At 46.4% G+C, this 23,303-nt stretch overlaps 1 protein-coding gene and 1 long non-coding RNA gene across 3 annotated transcripts in view; one reads left to right on the top strand and one right to left on the bottom strand.

Moving 5' to 3' along the window:
* LOC138481311 (uncharacterized) overlaps positions 1-2,990 on the bottom strand; it is a 236,480-nt gene extending 233,490 nt beyond the window's left edge. Inside the window, exon 1 of the long non-coding RNA XR_011274216.1 lies at positions 2,860-2,990. This is a non-coding gene — a long non-coding RNA (uncharacterized lncRNA). The remainder of the gene's footprint in view (positions 1-2,859) is intronic.
* ANKRD12 (ankyrin repeat domain 12) overlaps positions 1-23,303 on the top strand; it is a 1,194,452-nt gene that overhangs the window by 265,089 nt on the left and 906,060 nt on the right. The gene's annotated exons all lie outside the window — the stretch shown is intronic.

Below are 23,303 nucleotides of genomic sequence, written 5' to 3'. Positions count from 1 at the left end.
ATTATGGCTTCTTGGTGGAGCCTTCGCTAGGTGCTACCCGGTGGTATGTCACCTGCGAGAGTGCCATTCACCATGACAAGGTGTCGGTTAGCCATTAAACTGATCCAGCGTCGAGCTAAAGTGGTTTGATTCGCTGTAGATTTAGGAAAGCAATGAATGTTCAGATCACCTGCTAATGTTGTGTGCCTAACAGAATAATCCATGGTGACAAGATCTAGGATGTCCCCTAAATACTGGAAAAATCTTTGTCTTTATGCCAACATGATTCCAATAAATGTTGATCAGCGCTATGGTTTCAGATTGAAATTTTATTTTGGCTAATTGAATATACATATTCGGCTCAGCCCAAAGTTCTAATTGTAGTCCAGCAGCTATCTGTGTTGCAATTAACAGCCCTGCCCTCGGTCTACCTTTTTGTAGGGTCTTGGCTGGCAATAGCAAGAGATTATAGCCATCCCAGAGGTGTGGTTCAGACAGCCATGTTTCCTCTAACGCAGCGTCATATTTATTCGGTTTACTTGCAGATGCATTCATGAGGTGTTTATATCCCTGGGTGTTCCAACTTGCTAAAGTGTAGTGCTGAGCTGATTTTGTCTTGAGTTGCTATTTCTGATTTGCATATCATAAATCAGCGGGATGCCATTCATTTAAGATGGGCTGTACTTGTCGCATTGAATGCGAAAGTCCCTGGGAGCATGTGTCTTTCAGGAATGGAAAAGAGGTGCTCGGATTTTTAGAGTTGAAGAATTTTTCAACTGTCTTTGTCTCTACAGCTGTGTCAATGGGGAGCTCTTGATTTAGGTAGAATCCTCGCTTGAATAATGAGGATCTGGCCTGCCAGATGGTGTTAAGTACAATACCTGTTTGAATCCAGATTCTAGCTATAAACAGATCTGTATCCCTCACAAATTCCCCACGATGTATGTCAGATAATGTGAGATCCTCAAGCATGGTACGTTGCTAAAAATATTGAGAATGCAAGTTCTATTAAGATCTTAAGGGGCTCGCTCTACATTGAATTATTAGACGAGCAAAACGTGTTAAGGCCCAGTATTCTGGGCTTGCTTAGACGGAGGTGAATGCTTTTTAAAATTTGATTGGTTTCTGACTGTTTGACTATTCAGAGCCAGAAGAGACTGCGATTCCTGTGCTGGTAAACCTTGTGTGATGGGAACGTCATTTCGGTTGTCGTGATTACCTTGGGTAGATTTAATGTACAGGAACACTGATTTGGCAATCTCGATTCTTCGCTGCTCTAGCGTTGGTATTCTAAACGAGGGAAGGGAGGGGGCAATTTCAGGTGGCACTGCAGCTATGCAGAGTTTTATCTTCTGATGATCTACTTCTTGTAATAATTCATCCAAAGGTTCATAATGTAGATCTTGTGGATGGTTCTCTTCATGATTAAGTTGTTTAAAGTTATGGTTGTGCATTTCCTAGTAATGGCAGACTTTGCAATTTGGATTGGCTTCTTTGGCAAAGACAAGGATTTTATGAAATGGCTCGAGGTGGAACGAATGTGTCGTTTGGCAGATTTCATATTTTTTTTGTGTCTTGCACGGGGAAGACAGATGTTCTGATGGGCTTTGCAAATATGGTAAAAGCTGGTTTATTTGATTTTCTTAATTGAGCTTGCTCCTCTATTGGAGCTTCTACGGAACCGGGACTGGTTCAGAATACGTCTGAGCAGGTAAGATGTAATTTTCCCTATGGGTAGATAGTGATAAAATAGTATGCTTAGGGTTGGATTTGGAGGGATCTAATTTGGAGGCGCGAATACTCCCATGCTTGTTTTGGTAGATTTACGTTGGAGCAGCTGCATAATCATCATTCACCTTGTTGTCCAGGCTCTCGAAAAGCTTCGTGAGTGACAGGACAGCAGTATTCATGGCATTAAGTGTCAGGTCTATGTAAGGGGCTATTGAGGTGCAAGGGGAAATAGTTTGATGCGTTTGCAGTGTGGCAGCTTGTTTTCTCAGAGTAGGATTAGCAAAGGAAATCAAAAGCGCTGAGTTTTGCAATGACTGCACAAAAATGATAGGTGATTGCGACAGATTAGCAGTGCAGCGAGGGGAAGGAGACCATCTGAGTGGTGTAATAATTGTGGATGTGGGCGGCACTTCTGCTGAAGCATCACAGATTATATATGGAGTGGACAAAGGTTTAGTTTTGTCATGGCAAAGATCAGACGCAATTTGCGAGGTATTAAGTTCAGTATTTTTTTCATTCACTGCAGTCTGTATTGAAGCATTCCTGGGCGGTTTCCTTTGTAATGTGGCCGCAATGGTCGCCTCACTTCGAGCAGTCTGTTTGTTATTTTCGCCACCCAAAACGGCAGGATGCACTGTCTCACTGAAAGTGTCTGCTGCGATATTCTGCGCAATTTCGGTAGATGTTACCGTGTAACCCGCTGCCATTAGCAAGTCAGGGGGAGTGGATAGATCGATAACACAATGGTCAATGGTGTGTAAATCAACAATTGTTACAGCCACATGGGCTGCTGCACTAGAGATTTGAGTGGTATCAGGGCGTGCTCTGTTATTGGGTTCAGGAGAGCAGACATTTTGGATGTCAGCTGTGCATGATTGGGTACATTAACACGTGATAACGGCACTGCTTTTGGCAATATTCAGGGTGTTCGGCATTCTTACAGGAGTTTGTCTGGTTTGGATTGTCAATTTAGATAGTCCTTTTGCCGGAGGCATTGCAGACTTCAGGGTGTATGAACCCGTCGCTATTATAAGGCGAGTGAAGTTTTCTAAATGCAGTTTCTGTTAATCAGTAATAGAACCAAGGCTGACAGGTCTTTAACTTCGCAATGTTAGCCACTGAAATATCAGCAGCTCGCTTTCCACTTACCGTGTAACAGCGTAACATCACTTCTGAATGAACTTCACGAATGCGCATAAGCTCGGGTTAAATGGATTGTGGGTAAGGTCGGCGTGGCTAAGGGTGCCTTTGATAGTAAGTCCACAATATTAAGAATAGCAAAACCTGAAAATAAAGAAATGGGTACAATAAGGGGTTGAACGATGAGGAGTGCAGCTATCAACACAGTCCAACAGTTGTGCCTCATTCCGAGTTGGGCTCAAAGGGATTACCGGCACCGGTAAGGACACCGGTGCTGGTAAACCCTTTGCGCCCTATTCCGAGGTCCCTTAGCGGGTCCCTCCTTTAACGCCTGGTCTGACCAGGCGTTATGGACGGGACCCATTAAGGGACTTCAGAGCTAATAACGGTACCGCAAATTGCGGTATAGGGGCTCAAATTATAAGGGGCTAAGGGTGCCTTTTGATAGTAAGTCCACAATATTAAGAATAGCAAACCAAGTTGGTTTCACGAACAGCGTAGAGCACATGGTCATCGTAACAGCATTTCTGAATGCCCTTCACGAATTTCACTTTTTCTTGCTGGGGCTGGACACTGCCATTCCCTACAAGGAAGCCTAGGTATTTCACGGCCGATTGAGCTATCTTACATTTGGATGGATTGGCAGTTAAGCCGGCCTCTCTGAGGGTTCTCATAATAGTAGAAAGATGGAAAATATGGTCTTCCCTGGTTTTACTAAAAATGACTGTCGTCAATATAGGCCCCACAGAAATTAGAGTAGGGCTGTAATATCCTGTCCATGAGTCGTTGGAAAGTGGCTGGGGCCCCATGCAAGCCAATAGGGATGACGTTGGACTGGAATAATCCCAGGGGTGTCGAGAAATCTATCTTTTGTATACTGGGACCTGCCAATAACCCTTGGTTAAATTTAGGGTAGATGGGAATGTGGCATTTCCAACTTTATGTATTAACTCATTGATGCGTGGCATAGGATAGGCAAAGAAGGCAGAGATGACGTTAACCTGCCCGAAGTCCATGGAAAACCTTCAAGAATGCTCAGGTTTAGTTACCAACACAATATGGGAGGACCAAAGACTTGAAGAGCAGTCGATACTGTTTGCCTTTAGCATTTCTTTCACTTCCTCTATTTGTTTTTGTGCTTCTGGGAGTCTATATGGTTTCAAATGGACCACTTTTCTCTTTGGAGTTCTGATATTATGATCAGTACCATGTACTCTCCCTGGTTTCTCGCAGAATACATCTGGGAATGCCATAATAAGGTTGTTCAAATCTTCCTGTTTTTGTTTAGTTCTTGGGGGAATAAGTCCAGAGTTATCCATCTCCTCTGCCCCCAAACAAGTCAATATCGAAGAGGAGGTAGCGGAAGGATTTTCTTTCCACTCCTTTAGGAGATTTACGTGGTAAAAGTGAGTCCTTTGTTTTCTATCTAGATGGGCTATTTTTTAGATACAGGTTCCTGTTTGCTCTAGCACCTCATATGGCCCATGCCAATTTGAAGAACACCCTATCCCTGCCTCTATCCTACCTGCTATCTCTAGGTTACTTGTGTTGTAATGCCTGTTTAACAGAGGAAAGAGGAGAGACTATCCCTATCTAGAACTTTCATTCCTCCTTTCGTACCAATGCTGGCTAATGCACCAAGTCAGCTGTTGAAACATGCAATGATTCAAATGTTTAAAAGACAATATACCAGTGTGGGCAAAGAACAGCTAATATTCTAGAGGCAAAATGTACATTATATATGTCTCTATTCAAATGGAGATGTACTGTCCTCACTTCAGGATTTTGCTGTGGAGTTTTAAATTACCATTTGTGGTGAGGCAGATACTCCCATTATGGGCCATTCCCATATAATAAGCGCTATAAAAATGACCTGGCTAAAGGGCATGCCTAACAGGGTGTAATCAAGTTGTAGATTAAAAAAGTAGCATTTAGTTGCAAGACACATCCAAATATAATTTGTTGAATATTGTCTGGGGCATGAGATCGCTCATGCCTCTTATGGTCGACTGGTTTAGATGATCCTGATGATTTGGATCATCTTCTTCAGGACCTGTTGTTTTGGATTGGATGTAATCTTTCTAGAGACTATGGTCTCTGGGGTACTTCTGTGACCTGTAGGGGAAGGCACAGAGGCAGGGTTTTAGAGGTGGGAACTCTCCCTCTAAACAAAAACCCAGAGCCAAACATGGTCTCGGGTCTAACAATGTGATCTATTGATGGTGCTGTTTAAATCTGAACAGGAACTGTGCTATGAACCCCCGGAACCCTCTTGTGGGCGCCACATTCATGCACTATAGGACAGGGACACACCAGGGAAGGGTGTGGTGGGGAGGGTGTAAAAGGGGAGGGGAGGGGAAGAAGAGTGGAAGAAGTGTGTGTATCACACTTAGGTGCGGAGCCCAGTGGTGTGCTGCGGGCCCTGTGATTATACTCAGCTTTTCTGGTATGCTGGTATATATACCAATAATGGTGCCATGCTGCTCAACGTGGGTGAAAAGCAATGGAGCTGGCAATACCCGGCGGCCACAAAATCCTTGTCACTGAGGCGCTTGATGCAGGGCCCCCGGAGGATAGCCGAAATACGGCAGTATTGTACCCTAAGACCAGTGAACAAGGTAAATCAGCAGCTAAATTAGCTAAAACAAATTGTATGGAAACCTATAAAGAGACTGGAACAACCTTCATAGAGGCTTCTGTTACCTTATTTAACTTGTGTTAAGGAGCCTGGGGCTATGCTGGAAGTTTCTGCTTTGTAGTTAGCAGCACGTCTGTAATGGTGCGTCTGCAGGGGCTCCTATCACGTGGCTGGAAAATAGATGAAACAGAACAAAGGGTCAATGCCTTCTGTTCCTGTCTCTACGGGGTCCCCGCACTGTCAGCTGGTGCCTGGTGGAGTCGCGGCACGGTATGGTGCTTACCTCTCCTCATGGACTCAATCCGAGTAAAGACGCTGCTCGTATCCCTGGGGAAATGCTGCGTGTTATTTAGTGATGGCGCATGCGTGCTGGGAAGAATGTAGCCTGCAGAGGCTAGCATGCATATCCGGATGGCGAGTCGCCATCATAACTGAGTAAAGGCTCGGCATCGGCTGTGTATAGGAACCGCTGATTGGGAGAATGTGTGCCATCTGTTTACACGGGAATAAAGCGCTGTCACCAGAATCGTAATTGTATGTATCTGTGCGCATCTATGTGCTCATAAAGAGGGGAAAGGTGGCTTCAAAAAAGGCAACTATTGAATGCACTGGACATGTGCATGGATGCGGAATGCCGCCAGTCTAGATAGCCATATTGTGTACAGTGCACAGGTGATGTACTAGAGCCCGAGGGTAACAAGATGTCACTAGTGTCTTGTGCTACATGCAAAAGTACTGGGTAAGGAACAAGGAGCAGCTGTATTGTATAACATGCTCGTGTTGTGAAATGGGGCCGGCTGAAAAAGCAGCCCGCCAACAGAACACCTGACGCCTGTGTATCCAGGGCAAGGACAGGCTCTTGTCATGGTTTCAAGTATAAATGAAGATGAAAATGCATGCTAGCAGATGGTTCACCTCGGTTGTCTAGAATCTGTGGAGCTACTTCCAATGGTGTGTCCGGTAATGCCAGTAAATAAACTAGATGTGGTGTCATGCCCTGTAGAGAAACTAGGGCACTTAACCCTTCATGACTGCCAATTCATTCCATTGGATTTGTTCATTCAGGCCAGATGTGTTGGTTTTGAGTCTAAAAATCCAACTTTGTTCTCCCTTGAGGTCAAAACTAGGATGATCGAGCATAAGTCCTGTATCAGGACGAAAAAAACCACTGCCCCTCTTGTCAATCATTTTTTACAAGTTGGACACAGTGCAGAACAGTTCAGATGGACAGTTATAGAAAAAATACACCTTCCAAAACGTGGAGGCAATATCCATGATATGTCAAGAGAGAACAAAGTTGGTAATGTGTAGTAATTCCTTGACTTCACTCATAAATAAATAAATAAATAAGTTTGCTCATAAAGTTGGATCCCTGATCCATTAGAATTTCCTTAGAAAAGAATGGTAATAGGTGTTTTAAAATGTGCTGGCTTGTGCTGTTCCTCATGGGGAAAACCTCTGGGTACCGGGTAGCTACATTGAAGAGGTTTGGAGTAGTGGCATACTATGGGACGCATGTGACTGTTCTCATAGTAACAAATGTAGAAGGGGAGGGAAGCAGCAACCCAAAGAGAAGCATCCTGACAATTATACAGAATGTACTGCAGAGGTCCTAACTAATTGTAAAGTTGTATATTAAAACATTTTATTCTTTGAACTGTGGCAATCAATATTGAGGAGAAGATATCCAGGATTACCATTGGTGCTATTTTCTTGGCTGGAATTGGAAGGGGACCTTTTCAACCAAAACCGGAGAATTGTTTCCGATGGATTTTTAAAAAAAGTTTTGTTTGACTTGGAATTGATAAACATTGGTTCAAGACTTTTCTTTTCCTTTTAACATATTGAAGTGACTTTGAAACCCTGGGGAAAGGGAGTTTCCCAGAAAAGGTGAAGGGCATCTAGATAGTGTTCAATTCTTGTTCAGTATCTTATGTTGCTTTATTATTATTCTTTGAATGTTTTTTAAAGTGAGGGCTAGTTTGCCTATGTTAGGAGTTGTTCCCTTAGCCTTTAGACTAGGTAGGGAATTCCCTGTAGGGCAAGCAAGGCTTTATTTGCAAACTATTTCTTAAATAAAATGTCTAATCTTGAGAAAACTACAAGCAGTTGTCTGCCTTGCATTACTGACCACTAACAAGATGCAATCTGAAAATCTGATTTTTGGTGCTTATGTCCTGCTGAAAACAAGCTTGCAAAGCAAAAATAGTGGTAGTCGCAGTCCTCCGTTTGTTTGTGAGCTAGTAGTCCCTTACCCAAAGGTCTTACACATTGAATCCAGGAGAGAGATTAGCCTGTAATTTCCCATCTGATCCTACCATCCCCTTTTTTATACATTGGAATTATCATTGCCTCACTCCAGGCAGGTGGGACATTCCCGTACCAAGGGCAAGAATTATGTTAAATAACGATCAAACCCTGTACCCAGATTGTTATTTCAGCTATAAAAATGTCGACCAGGACCCAATGGGCACTGAGCTTGGCATGATTGCTGTAATCTAATCGCTTCTCCTTTCAGGTCTTTTACAAGAGAATAAGATGGTGTCACTCCTGTGTCCAGTAGCTTCTACAACAGGAATAAAAGTTCTGTTTCTTTGAGAGCTAAGCTAGTGTTTGATGTGCTGGATCTTTTACATCCATCAACCGATGTGGAGAATGTTGTGTCGCGTCTCCATGGGGACGTGATTGTGATTTTATTTGTAAAGCACTTATACACAATTGAAGTGCTTCAAGGTGGGAAGGCAACAAAGGAATACAGAGTCATTCTTAGGCCTTGAACTTTCCAAATGATCTCACAAAAAATTACTACCATACTGGCCTGAAGGCATTACTACTAGTGAAGTGCATGACAGGAAGGAAGGCAAAATGGGAGGAGAGGGAGAAGACATACAATCCATAGACTATCATACTAGGCCAGTGACATTATAGTGCAAGTCCATGACAAAGAGTGAGGTGATAGGTGTTGGGGAGAATTCTCTGTTTAGGCTGAATTTCCTAACCTAGTGAGTCCTCCAGCAGCTTTGCTGGATTTCTGGAGTTTATTTTTTTCTCCTGCCAAGAGCGAGACTCTTTTGTTCCCACTCTTGGACATGATTTATGGTGTTCCTTTGAATGTTAATGTGTTTCATGGGCAATGGGGTCTTTTACTCCATAGGGTCACATATGTTTTTGTATGTGTGTTACACAGCACCCTCCGTGCAGTAACACCGGGGTGTCATAGTGACCCCCCACCATAGACCCCATACCCTGGGACTGACTACTGTCTCCCAGGGCTTGTAAAGTCACCATTGGCTTTACTAGTCCCAGATTACTAACAGAACCAGTACAAACCATCATATTGTGGGACGTACTGGTAGGGGCAATTCGATTGCCCCTGGGTCTGTTATTCTAGGGGGCACTGTCCCGTCCCCCCTCGTCGAGTTTTGGCTGGTGGCAGTGGATACTACTTTTTATATTCAACCGCGAATATATCTCTATGGGATTTTCCCATTGTTCGAGGCTAATCCTTTTTAACATAGCCTCTAACATACCGCCGGTTTATTTATTTAATATTAATTCACCGGTTGATATTTTCTGCCAGAACTCGGTTTTAAAATGGCGTTTGTGTTTGCCTCTGTAACTCCAAACCAAAGGTTGAGCCCTTTTTTTCCACTTTTTGGCAGGCTTCTCCACAGAAGCCTCCAAAAGTGGTGCCACTCTGTCTGGGTACCACAGGGGATGTGGGAGGGGGTTTAGGCACCCTGGACTGAGTTACCTTGGTAACTCAAGTCACACTCTTGTGTGATTGGCCCAGGCCGGCTCACCACTTAGCATGTTTGATTGACAGCTAGGCTGAGTGAATGGGGGTGTGCTGCATAAAAGCAGGGCTTTTGGGACTGGAACTTCAGAAGTCGCCACAGGACCTGAAAATCCGACGAGTAAGAAGCTGAGCCGGCCTGCTACGACGACACCGCCGGTGGAGCCCTGCTGAACTGACTCACCACTTCCCAACGACAGAGGAGATCTCCCTGCTGGAGAGTCCTCTTCCCCTGACCTGTGGGCACAACCAGTTTACCTTCCTTTCTCGCATCCCAGGACGTCTTGTGGTCGAATTGCCCGTGCCAAGCACCCCGGCAACCGGATAGCTACTTACCACTGGACCGCGAATAAAAGGACTGCTCCTTTTAATTGAGAACTCCGCGGCTGGTTTCTTCCCTGGCAGTGCAAACGGACTCCTGCTTTCCTCCCTGACGAGATCCTCTCTTCCTCCGGACAAAGCACCGGCTTGCACCCGCTGCCAGGAACAACTGCCCCCGCTGGAGTACTCTCACCATTTTAAGGTACCGTGTCCGCCAGGCCTCCCTTTCTAAAGATTGCTACAAGGTAACGATAATCCCTTAACCTTCTGGACTGGGCTGGCCGCCTTGACCATCTAACTGGTCCCTTTCTTTTTTGTCCAACTCTTTCTGAATTTATTGCGAGACTAAAGTGGGTCCGGCCTTGTTAACTTTGACTTTACGGTTTTAACCTGCCTTCTTCTCATACTGTGTTCTTCCGAAAGTGTTGGGATCTGTTTCTATATTTGCTCTGCCTTTCTCTCCCTTTTAAACCGATTGATTAGAGTGCCATCTTCGTTAAGCGCTCACCGCTGTCTGATAATAAGTGTTGCTTTACTTAAGACTTGTCTCACTAATCGTTGAAGGGAGTGTATATCTTTTAGTGACCGTGTTTTTGAATCGCTTGTTATTAGTGCCAGTGTGTTTAACTAGATGTGTTTTTAAATAAATAATTATATCTCTTTTACACCAAGCTCTGGTCAGTGTTTGCTTGTTCTACTGTGTTCTTTTGACCTATTGTGAATACTCTGTATACTGCCTAACTCTTCTTGAGAGAAGTCTGACTGCTCAGCCACAGATACCAGGTAAATCTGGGTGGTACAGACTACTACCAATTGGGCTTACTGCCAACCACCTGTAGTCTTAAATCTTTTGCAGTGGTCCCAGAGGGAACTGCACAGGTTTCTGCCTAACAATAGGGAGGGGAGGAGAAGAACATACAGAAACCAAAACTGCCGTACTAGGCCAGGCGAACTAGGCCTAGTGCATTCTAGGTAATGTAAGTGCCCAGACAGGAAGTCAGAGGGACGGGGACGGGAACAAGTGCGCACAGTCCAGCAGTGCCCTGGGTTAAGTGCAAAGAGGTTACCATGCTCATGGAACGAGTTCCAGAAGTGCAGTAGTGGTGAAAAGAGTGCAGAGACCTTGGGGGAAAGTGCAAAGACTGGTGGGGGAGCCTGGGGCCTGTGAGGCTCTGTAGGTGCACCAGGCGACCAGTCAGCAAAAACAGATGGAGTTAGGAAAGAGAAGGAGGAGGGAATGGAGACTGAGGTTAGCAGGGGAGAGAGAAAGAGGAAGAGAAGAGGAAGGTCTTGAGGAATTTCCGTCTTGGCTTGGAATGTTTGGAGTGTTTGTGGATGACTGGAGTTCTGGCGATGCCAGTTATGCCTGGTGAAGGGAGCCGGTAGATGCAGAGAGCTGGGGGGTCGCTAGTGTCATTGAAGAATAAAGCTGTCGAAGAAAATCCTACCTGGAGTCACTGTTGTATCCTTATTTATTTGGCAATGAGCTGAGGAGGTGTCCTAGCGTTTCGGTTGTAACCGTTCTGGTGCTCAGCCCTCCATGCCCGGTGGGCGACCCCCGTCGGACACAGTGCCCTTCCCGTGGGCTATCCCCTCTGCAGTTCTGCAGAGAGAGCCAGAGCCTCAACAAGCTGTACTCTGTGCTGTTGAAGCTCCTGAGGAGAGCGGGGAATCCCCCTCGTGTGTACCCTAATCAGGGTTCGAAATTGCCAGGGGCTGGGAGCTCTTTAGCTCCTGGTCATACCCAAGTAGAGCCTGGGTAGCTTGAAACCAAAAGCTACCAGGAGCTACTTTTGACTCCTGGGGCAAGTGGTGCCATACAAACCTCACTATGTGATTTTAACTGTGAAGGCTTTGGAATGTGTATAAAGGAGTTTAAAAAATCACGACTGGAGTCCAAAATGGTGGCCGGCAGAGCAGGACGTGCCTAAGTGTCTCTCCCCGCCCGGCCGCATCATCTAGAACCACAAATTAGCATTTCAGGCGAGTCGGAGCACGAGGTCAACGTGTGGATACACCGCACAGCAGCTGGAGAAGCCAAGGGAAGGGACCGCAGGCAAACTCGCTGGACAGAGATGCAACTTGAGGCACCCATACACCCGGCAGGAAGACCAGAAGACCTCACAGCCCGCCAGAGGGACAGGAACACCGAGCCGAGTGGAGGCAACCGGACCCCTCCAACCACAATAACACACTCACCAGGACCGACCATCCTCCCGACCCGGAGAGCACCGGGAGCACTGAGGTGGTCAACTACACTGAGACCCTTCCACGTGAACATAAGCCCGGAGCCACTGCCGCACAAGCAGAGAAACGGCACAACCAGCCAAGCAGGAAGACCGGGTCCAATCTCCCAGACCTAGTCGGAGAGCAGCACAACCAATTGGGTCCCAATCGCAAGCTTCAATCAAGGGCTACACCCCCGACCCCCGGTGAGTGAAGACAAGGCCCGCAACCATTGACCGCCGGCCATCTATGGTGCCCCAATAGGACATCAAGCTTGTGGAGCCACAAGCCGTACCCATCGCAGAGACCACGCAGAAGCGGATCCGGAGAGCCCAGCACCCAGGCAGCAGAAGGGGGACAACAAACATAACAAGACGCAGTTCCCCGCCCGACACTTAACGGGGCAAGAGCAAGAACGAGGAGGACAAGGCACAGAAGGGGAACTCTCCACAGAATAAGAACGCCTGATGAGGCAGGACATTGTTTAAGTTGGAAGCAAGCCGACACGGAGACCCGTATCAACGAACGGAACACAGTACCAACAGCCCCCGAAGGCGAAGGCCCGCAACACGCATCATACGAACTGACATCCACAGAACGGGCATATTTGAGGGGATCTAAATAGCAGGAATACCAAGGTATACTAAAGGGTTAAGAAGCTATGCACATCCCACATTAGCCTTTGGGAAAAGGAAGAAACAACATGGGAGGTGAAGGATCAGAGGCATGCACGCGTAGAGCATAAAAGGTGGCGGACAGGGGAACAACTCAACCAAGATAGAGACAAACGCAGGCAAAGGAACAAAAGGGCGTGAGAAGACCTACATCTAGGATGGCAACTACAGAAAGGGCAACGGGACACAAAATAAAACTGCCCCACCGGAAACGCAGCGGGGATACCCCGAGCCGCAGGACTATAAATAACGCTCCACCACAGCGAAGTAGCACACCCAAATCAATTCCATGAGCATTCAGGGGAGAGACCAAAAGAAGCACAAGTCAGGCAACCTAGGAGATCCCATCCCCAAGGCGAAAGGGCGGAACAGGAACAAAGCGGCGGACATAGATCCAACGCCTGTGGGTATCTAAACGGCAACAACCACATGTCATCGGCAAACTAGCAAACAGTCCACGTCAAAAGCATTGATGCCCAAGTCCAGAGCCAAAACCCCAGCGCAGTCCCCACATCAAAGGAGACAAAACAGGAACCTAAAACAGTTCTGGAGCTCGCAAGATCCAAATCGGGCAAATAAAGGACAAACAACAATTGCAGACTCACATGACTCCCACCAACAAGCCATGGAGGACAGCGTGATGACAGAAATAGAAATGCAGAACTGCTTCAAAGAACTGCAAAATCAACTCCTGCTCTTTGTTCAAGAACAGTTCCAAATGCTGCGAGACAACATGAAACACTCTTTACAAGAGGTAAAGCTAGATGTTGCAAAGCTAGAAGAGAGAACCCACACTCTTGTAGTGGAACAGGTAGAAGAGGATACGCAGAAATCGGATGAAGTGATAGAGCAACTGGCGCGTACCACTACCACCCTAGAGCTCCAATATGAGGAAAATAGATTGAGGAGATTGAACATCAGAATAAAGAATCTCCCAGAGTCTGTGGAGGACAAAGATCTACAGGGTACGATTACCCAACTCTTCATAGACATTCCGGCAGAGGATACGGAACCAACAATACAAATAGACAGGCTGCATAGAGTCGGCCCCAGAGGAACGGCAAAACCGGGGACCAGACCAAGGGGTGTACTAGCGGCCATGACCTCCTACACCCAAAAAGAGCAGATATTGTGCAAAGCGAGATACACTACTCAAACACTGGTCAATGGCCAAGAGGTGCAATTATATCAAGATTTAGCCCAGTCCACCCTCATGAAAAGACTAAAAAAAATCGGTCCGATGATCCAGCACTTAACGGCCAACCAAGTGAAGTACAAATGGACCTTCCCGTTCGTTCTCCTGTTCACTTGAGAAGGAACTCAACACAGAATAATGTCATGTGAGGAAGGGTAGCAAATCCTAGGTCTGCAACAAGGTGACGCAGACAACCACGACTAGCAGCAAAGAAGAGTAAGAGGCCCCAATGGGATGGGAGGATGGAAAATGGTGTCGAAGAAAATCAGAGGAAGGAAAGACAGGTAAAACATACCAGAAAAGGGATATAAAGAGAAATAACCAGTAAAACACCACACAACGACCGGAACAATGAAACACGCAGAAGGGCAAAGACTTGCCTGAAATAACAAATCACAGGCCCAGGGCGAAGGAGGAAGGGCTTGTTTGGAAAACAGTGGGGTTTAGGTCCCCCACAACCGGGAACTGAGGTGGATAGGGGGCCAGGAGCGGGGGACACGACGTCCGTTCGCATGTAGGGGGAATGGGGAGTTGGGTAACAGAGGGGGAGGAGGGAGGGAAAGGATGGCGAAGAAAAACTTGAGACGTTAGAGCACCGACAGCAAAAGGAGCACCATGAGAATGGGTCATGGGAATTAAAGGATCATGTGAAAAATCACTTATAAGGATAAGGGGAGCCACCCACATATATCAAGCCAACGCGGAGTTCAAGAGGGCGGCGGTCCTCATTGCAATACAGGACAGACTAAAAGCTCAAGTGCAGAATCATCGGGCAGACAAGGAAGGAAGATACCGCTTCCTAAACATCATTTTGAAAGGAAGACCGATCACCCTGGCCTCTGTATACGCTCCCAACACAGGGCAGGAAAGATTCCTCAAAGGAGCACTCACAGCGTTGGAAGAATTCGCGACAGGGGACATCATCCTGGGGGCGGACCTCAATATGGCAAGGAACCCCAAACTGGACAGAAGCACCAAAACACGAGCAGAGGCACGCATTTAAATCAGTTCTGCTGGGTGAACTGATGGCTATGAAGGCCAGGCGAGACAGACAACGCACAATATGGGAAGAAGATCTTGAAGAAAAACGTACAGAAACACAAAGAGAACTCGTGAACCACCCCAACAAGAAGGCGAAACTGGCCATGAAGCATATCCAAGGCCAACTGGGGCTGCTCCAGACCGGAAAAGCAGAACTGGCCCTTCTAAGAACCAAACAGATATATTATATCGGCGCCAACAAACATACTTGCCAACATTCTGCGACCAAAAAGATGTAGGATTTTTCAAGTTTCTGAAATAATATTTAGCATAACAATGACATCACAGGAAATTACAAAACATACATCGTTGGCACCCCTGTAGCATTCTAAAACCCATGAAACCGCAAAACATGGAAAGATGCTCAAATGTTTAAAATGTATCATTGTGAATGGCAAGTTAACACCAAATTATATTACCTAACTTCACAGAAAATAATCACACAGAGCTGGCAGGCAACATTTGCCACTGCTCTGTAGCAGCAGCCCCGATAGTACATATTTATTCCTGCAGTGCAGGTTGAACACTGAACAACATAGAGACCGATACCCTCTGAAGGCGAGAGTCCCCAGCCAGCACGATCCTCCCTGCAATGAGAGACAATGACGGACTCTCCCAAGTTGGGAATAAAGCCAAGACAGAGTGCGGGTGAGCTTTAAATGAGAGTTTATCAATCAGAATTGGGCATGCAAAGAACTCTGCAACCTCCGAGAGCGCTCTGTCTGACAATCGCAAAGACAGGCGTATATATTTACAAAAAACGTCATAAGAACCTACATACTATAGGGGGCACAAGTTCGATGGGATTGGGTGGCGTTGATTAACTATAGGTGCTGCTGCGATGCGGTTGGCTTTGGCTGAAGGACGTCACTGGTCAGCCTCGTGGGTTGGGCCGGGCCTGGCAGGTTGGCTGAGTTCATCCGGGCGGTGTTGTTGTGTCATCGCGGCCGGTGTCAGAGATGAATGTCTTTTCTTGACTTATTTGACCTAGGCCATGCACACCGCAGTCATTCAGTCATTACAATATTATCTTCTTTAGTAAATCTTCCAATAGGTTATTCTACAGGTTAATGCAACACAGGAGGAATGCACCTTATGAAAGGTCTGATGGTCATTCGTCAGGGCATGGTTACCAGTGTCCTGTTGACCGGAGCCATAGGTTGAGGGGCTAAGCTTCAGGGCATGGGACGGGGCGGTACATGCCTCCCTGTCTTGTTAGATGTGGTTATAAATGTGCCGCTGTGTGTTGCCACAGTATTGGGTGTCCTGATAGCACAGGGCCATAAGTCTAAGATGATCCGGTGTGTTGTGGGGTTTACGAGGGGGCGCCTTTGGAAGTGTATGTTCAGGCAGAGGTTTACTGCTGTGCTGTAAATTATGCAGGTGGCGGGCCGTGGCCTTGGGTGCTGCAGAGGGGGCTACACATCTTTGAAGCGGCTCCAGTCTAGTTGGGGGAGGTGGAGCAGCGCGGCCCGGGCCTCTGCTCTCATGTTTGGCAGTCTCCGCAGGGTGGGAGGGGTAATGGCCTTGCACATATTCACAAAGGTATCTTCCTCGTGTGTTGCCGGTTTTTAGAGGTGCACACATCACAATCATTTGAACACTTTATAATACTTGTTTGAATACATTTCAACTTTGCTGGATGTGTCTCTATTATGTCCAGCCTGAGCACCGTATTTATACACTATGTTTTAACAATTACAGTATTTAGTTATATGCATATACATTTGCAGTAAGTGAGGTAGTAGTGAAGTTGGTGAAGTACATAGAGAATGACCCGCCACCGTACGCGATGGTGGTGGCACATAAGGGGCTTAGACATACACGCATGACAAGTGCATTCTCGCACATTCTTCACATGAGCCCTCTATATGGTTACAGTCGTCTTCCTGTGTACTCTAGCAGCATTAGTTCAGTTATGGCGCGGGACCGCGAGGTGTACAGTTTTCAATGATACACATAGAGAATAAGCCCCCGGAATGCTTTTATCATTTGCACACCGCTACAGGGGTGTGGGTCCTTCGGTGCTGGTGTCATGTAAACATGCCTTTCTTACAATCATTACACAGTTTTACAGGTTTCTTTAGTAGAAGTAGTTTTATGGGAAGGATATACGTATTAAAAGTAGTTTTTGACATTTGTATTTGGGTATTTTCCTGCTTTCATCGGATGAGCATTCTACAATTCTCCCCACCACCCAGGCCTTTCTGACCGGGTCATGCTGGGAGCACTGATACACTGCGGACGGCGAAATGTTACAGTGTTAGTATCTTCTGCTAGCTCATGTCCGTTTTATTCGTGGGAACAGGCTCACAGCGGATCTGCCAGGGTGCTGCGGCGACAGGGATAATTGAGACTCTCCGAGGGTGGGGGCCGCGCTACAGTGCGCTGGGCTCACACCATCTTTGATAGTCAAAATGGTTTCTGGGCCTAGCTAAATTCAATACGTGTGGGCAATGTCTTCAGCAGGTGAACCCCCCCACCCCCTGGGCCCGGGTGGTCTGAGGGAACGCCCAATGAGCCAGGGCCCTCACCTGGGGAGGGGATGTAGGCAAGGGGGGGTCTTTTGGACCACTCCTCCCCTACATTTCCCCCTTTCGTTACTTAAGTAACAAATTCTTTAACTCATTCAATCTCCTACACTCTTCTTCGTCGATAACTGCCTCATCCCATGCTGGTGTGCCTTTTATCGGCATCCAGGCTCTGCACACCCCGCTTAAGCTTTCACCCCGCCTAGCATATTCATCTGGGGTACAGGTTAGGTATATACATCCGCCCTCTCCTTCCAAGTCTACCCACACCTCCTGGTACCATTCTAGTATACGGGGCTCTCTGACGGTGGTGTGCCATAATTTGTCTATGATATCCTTATCATGATACCTGGGCACTAGCTGATACCTGGGTGTATCATCAGTTCCGGTTTGTACCTGCACTTCCTGCATAGTTTGCATCGTCCCACGGGTGTTGCCCATTGTCACCATCATCATTGCACCATTAGGTACTGCGTTAGCACAACATCGAAGACCAACCTGGCACATGCAAAAAATTAAAAGGAGGAACACCACAGCTGGCATCAAAAATTTCAGTCGTTCCAAGCCAGGAGGGGACCCAGGAGAAGATGTTGTCGAACCACGTACTATCTTCGGCTCCGCCTTCCATTTTCATTTTTTCTCCTAGGTTGTGTACTGCTTCGATCACATGGGACAGGGAGCCGTTTTCTGCGTCTTCGGAAGGTACGAAAGTGCAGCAGGCACTTCCAATTTTTCGGCAAACACCTCCATCCATCGCCGTCAACAGGTCCAAGACATACCTGTTCTGCATTGTCATCAGCCGTAAAGCCCTTAGTTCCACTTTTATTACGTTGAACCCTTCTTCAGTGTCATTGGCCAGCTGAATCAATTCCCAACGTGTTATCTGGAGCCATTTTGCGTTTGCCCTTGCTTGGACACTTGAGATGAGGGAAGCGAAGAATGTTTCTGCTGAGCTGAATAATCGATATCTATCTGGGATCTGAGCCAACAGTGCTGATGATGCCTTTGATATGTAGTTTGATGCTCGTTTGTTACGGGTCAGCACCTCTTCCTTGCTCCCGGAAGACAGGACATACATCTGTGACTCCGCAGTTGGCTGGGCTGCACTCTGTTGTATGCGTTCCTGTGTCGTTTTGCTCCCATCGATGTGGCTTTCTGGTATAACCATTAGGGCTGAGTGCAGAGTAGCCATTGAGCAGCTGCCACTCCATGACGAGGGAAGGTGCAGGTATGCCTGGTTGCCGCATACCCAGTACATGTCCATCAGGGCCGCTGTCCCTTTTCTCAGATCTGGGATGGTGAGGGTCTTGTTACAGTTTTTGTTTGTCCCCATAGAGGTTTTCCCCTCTCCTTTAAAACATAGTTCATAGTCTATTTTGTTTTGCAGTTTGAAGGGTTTTTCAATGGCGGTTACCCAAGTTAGTTTTGAGATGTGTTCCTTCCATACTGGTGTGCACGTTTCTTCTATCCATTGCAATTTCTCTGGTGCCACACCTCTCAGTGCTTCAGCTTTACACATTACTTCTTCATCCTTCCACTTGTTATCCGAAAAAAGTGTCCCTTGTATCACAAAAAATGGTTCCTCCAGACATACCACCCCTGCCGCCTTTGGGTAGCAAGTTTTCTCGTTCTGCAGCATTCTAAAAGTAACTTCATGTGCCTGGAAGGTGTTCTTAATCCTGCACAACGTAATATGAAGGAGACACTGGGCATCTATAATTGGCAACTCTTTGGGTAGCAATACATTGGGTGTACCTGAAGCATGGGGAATGAGGGAGCAGACATAGCAGCTCTCGTTTGTTGTTTGTTTAGCTGTTGCACTCATATCCGCATACCATTTATTAGTCTGGTGGGGGTGTTGTGGGTCTTCCAGTCTATCTAGTCCCAACCCATAGTACTCATCATACTTCCTCCTTTCCGCTCCCCTTTTTCTCCTGTTACTTCTCTTCCTAATGTACTTCCCGGCTTCAGGAGTGATGGACACAGTAGACCCCCCTTTCTCCTTCCCGCCCCCCTTCACCCAATCATCATATAGTATTTCATGTGTTGCTTTCATTCTTCCATTTTCTTCCATTCTATTATTTGACAACGTGTCTGTAGCTATGGGGGCAGGTTGGCTGGTAGGGGTGTTATACAACCAGGATATGGCGGAGGGGTTTCGGTCGTTCAGACTGTGAGCATTGTAATACGATACCTTTGGCGGGGACACTGTGTTATTTTGCATTTCACCCTGTAGTTCTTCGTTTTTTAACATGACAGCATTGGATGGCGTTGTATAATAACCCCACACAAGTTTCGTCCCGTCCCATACCAAGAAGTCACCTTCCTTAGTATTTACACTCGTGGTTGCATTACTTACAGTAGTGCTGTTAGTCCCTCCCCCCTCGTTTATCTCGATAGAGATAAACGCTATGAACCAGTATGTAACCAGGCCAATCATTAGTGTAAAAAACAACGTAATACACACTGATAATCCACATTCATACGAATATCTGAATTTCTCAGTTAACCACTCTCTAATTCTAGTAAATGTATCCGTTGCAGGCTGCCCGTTAGATGCCATGGTAGTTCCTGTTCGAGATATAAAAGTGCATTAAGTGCATGAATGTAAACATTTTGTGGGCACTACCAGTGCCAGTTATATATTGACGAGGAATGGAACGGGTAGGGTTGCGGGGAAGGGTATTCACAGACAAGGGTGTAAACACTCATAATTTGATCACTCCATTAATTGCATATAAGTCTACAAGATAAAAAAGGAAAAACGTTTTTTTTTTTCCAGTAACATTTTAAAAAGAATGCCTGTATACTTATCAGTCATTTTCCCATTCAGGTTCACTACTGTCACACATACACAAGTTCATATTCAAACATTCTGCTCAGATGCATCGTTTGCTGTTGTCTGTGCCTCCTCATCTACCTCCTCTTGCACCTTACTATATGCTTTTCGTACATCTGTTAAGTGCACCCAGTACCTCAGGCCCTTCACTTTTACTGCCATGGGCGTGCAGAACACTACCTCGTAGGGGCCATGGAACCGTGGAGCATTCCATCGACGCACAAAACTCCTGACATAAATCAATTCGCCTGGCATCAGCTGTAGCTGTTGCTCAGGCTCCGTGACAGACCCTGTTATGTTTCCCTCCTCTCTAGTGAAGGGTGGAGAGAGCTGCCTTGATATTGCACGCGCTGCCCTTGTCAATTTCTTCAAATAGTCTGTGAACTCTTCTCCCAATATCGCAGCGCTTCTGTGTGCGTCTGAATGTTCGCGCAGTGGAGAGTGTGTTGTGCACATTCGTCTCCCAGTCACGATCTCGTGCGGGGACAAATAGTGGTCTTTGCTTGGCTGGTTTCTCAGCTCGAATAGCGCAAGGGGCAGACAGTAAATCCAATTCTTTTTCAATGAAAAGCACAGTTTTGATAGCCTTCCTTTTAACAGTCCGTTCATCTTTTCCACTACGCCATTACTTTGAGGATGGTAAATCGAACACAATTTATGTTTTATTCCCAATAATGCAGTGACTTCCTTGAAAAGCTCATTTACAAAGTGAGTGCCATTATCTGAGCGAATAACGTCACAAATTCCCCAGCGCGGGAACACTTCCCTCACTAGGAACTTTGCAGCGCTTTTGGCATCAGGTCGTGCACACGGTCCTGCTTCCACCCACCTTGAGAATGGGCATACAACCACGATCATGTACCGTGCTCCATTACATGTTTCTCCCATGTCTGCGTAATCAATATGTAGCTCTCTGAATGGGCCAACGGGTTTTGGAATTGTTCCCCGGAGTGTGCGTAATGTCATTCCTGAATTGTATATCTGACATGTTGTGCACTCCATCGCTAATCGAGATACGTGCTCCTGGAGGCAGGGCACGAACCATTCTTCCTGTATTTCTGCTGCGATGTGCTGTTTGGTATTGTGTGCAGGGAAGTGTAGTTGTTGAAACGCAATTTCTAGTAACTTGATTGGCATTACCACTTTTCCTGAGTTATTTTGCCGCCACAGTAAGTCTGTCCCCGACTTGCTGCACCCTCGTTTTGTCCACATCAATTTTCCGTCTGCACTAGCTCCTTCCTGCAACTCTAGTATTTGTGATATAGGCATCATGTTGTACCCGTCTGGGGGCTCTTGATTTGTCTTGTGCTGCAACATGTACTCACCTGTTTCATATTTCTGAAAATAGGACGCCTCCTTGGCGGCAGCGTCTGCTGCCGCGTTTCCCAAAGACACAACGTCTGTGTTGGATGTATGTGCTTGGCACTTCACTATTGCTACAGCAGTAGGGTTTCGTAGGGCCTCAATTAATTCTTTCAACAATTCTGCATGCTGTACTGGTGTTCCGTCTGCCCGTCGGAATCACCTCCGCCCCATCTCGCTAGACCCCCATGTACTGTCGTTGTCATGTAAGCTGAGTCTGTATATATTGTTACTGCGCAACCCTTTGCTGCATGTAGTCCTTCTATGAGCGCAATCAGTTCTGCTGCTTGTGCGGAGTAATGTGATGGGAGGCGGTACTGTACCAGTATTTCATATTCACCGTCCTCTAACCTCACCACTGCCATGCCAACATGTTTTTCTCCCGTGTCCACATCAATCGATGCAGACCCATCCACAAAGAACACTTCCCCCTCGCTCAGGGCGTTCTCACACACCACTGTGTCCTCCCCTCGTTCTCCTGTGTAGGTTGGGCAATCGTGGTCCTGCATGTCCTCTAGTGTGCATGCTTCTGTAATGAATGTTGCGGGGTTTACTGTTTTGCATCTCACCACATGGATGTTGGTGCTGGACAATATGATTTCATAAGCTGTTGCCCTCTGTGTTGTCAGTGTGCTTTTTGACCTCTCAAGGATTGCAAATAATGAATGTTCCACAAACAATGTTACAGGGCAACCCATTACTATTGTGGCACTTTTCTCAATCGCGAACGCGGCTGCAGCGAGTGATTGCTCGCACGCGAAATGGCCTTGCATCACGGCATCTAAAGTACCACTATAGTATGCCAAAGGCTTGTGTCCCAGGGACGTCTTTTGTGTCAGAACAGCTGTCATGAGTGTTCCCTTGCAGTGTGAGAATAGGTAAAATTTGCGTCCATAATCAGGGTTGGCTAGCACTGGAGCGCTTGAAATTAACTCTTTTAATGATTTGAATGACGCGCTCATTTCTTCTGACCATTCGATCTTTTTATTTTCCTGTTGTGCTTCTTTGAGTGCTTGTAGTAGGGGTCTCGTGTATGCTGCATAGTCTAATATCTCGGCAATAGTTGCACATTCCCAAGAATTTCTGCATCTCTTTCACTGTTGTGGGTTCTGCGACTGATCTTATCGCTTCTACCCTGTCGGGGATTATTCTTTTTCCATTTTTCGATATCAGCTGTCCCAAGTATAAGACCTCTGTCAGGCAGTACTGTAGTTTCTCCTTGTCTACCTTGTACCCCTTATTGGCCAATAGAGTCAGGAGCGTTGTTGAATCCTTTCTACATGTTTCTTCGTCTTGTGCACACACTAGTAAATCGTCTACGTACTGAATGATTGTACTCACAACTGATAGGTTTCCCAAGTCTTCATGCAATATGCGGTTGAATATGCTTGGGCTCTCACAGTATCCCTGTGGTAATCTGCAGTGTTCATATCTTTTTCCCCCCAGTGTAAATGCTGTCAGGTATCTACTCTCTTCAGCCAGGGGGATTGAGAAAAATGTGTTTTTCAAGTCTACCACTGTGAAGTGTGATGCCATTTTTGGGATGCTGCATAATATTGATGCAGCGTTCGGGACCAAAGGGAACTCTTTCTGAATTAAATCATTTAGGGGGCGTAAATCCTGTATCATCCTCCAAGACCCTCCTTTTGCTTTTTTGATTGGATAAATACATGTGTTACATGGGGAGGTTGAAGGCACTATTATTCCTTGTGCTAGTAGTGCATTTATTGTCCCTTTTATCCCTTCTTCGGCCTCACGGGACAATGGATACTGTTTCACTCGGGGTAAAATTGCTCCTTGCTTTAGCTTTATTACCACAGGTTGTACTCC

Source organism: Ambystoma mexicanum, chromosome 5p (assembly GCF_040938575.1).
Source record: "Ambystoma mexicanum isolate Mex_15411 chromosome 5p, UKY_AmexF1_1, whole genome shotgun sequence".
NCBI classification, from domain to species: Eukaryota; Metazoa; Chordata; class Amphibia; order Caudata; family Ambystomatidae; genus Ambystoma; species Ambystoma mexicanum.
Note: the sequence above shows the minus strand (reverse complement) of the source record. Positions and strands in the feature narration are given on the sequence as shown.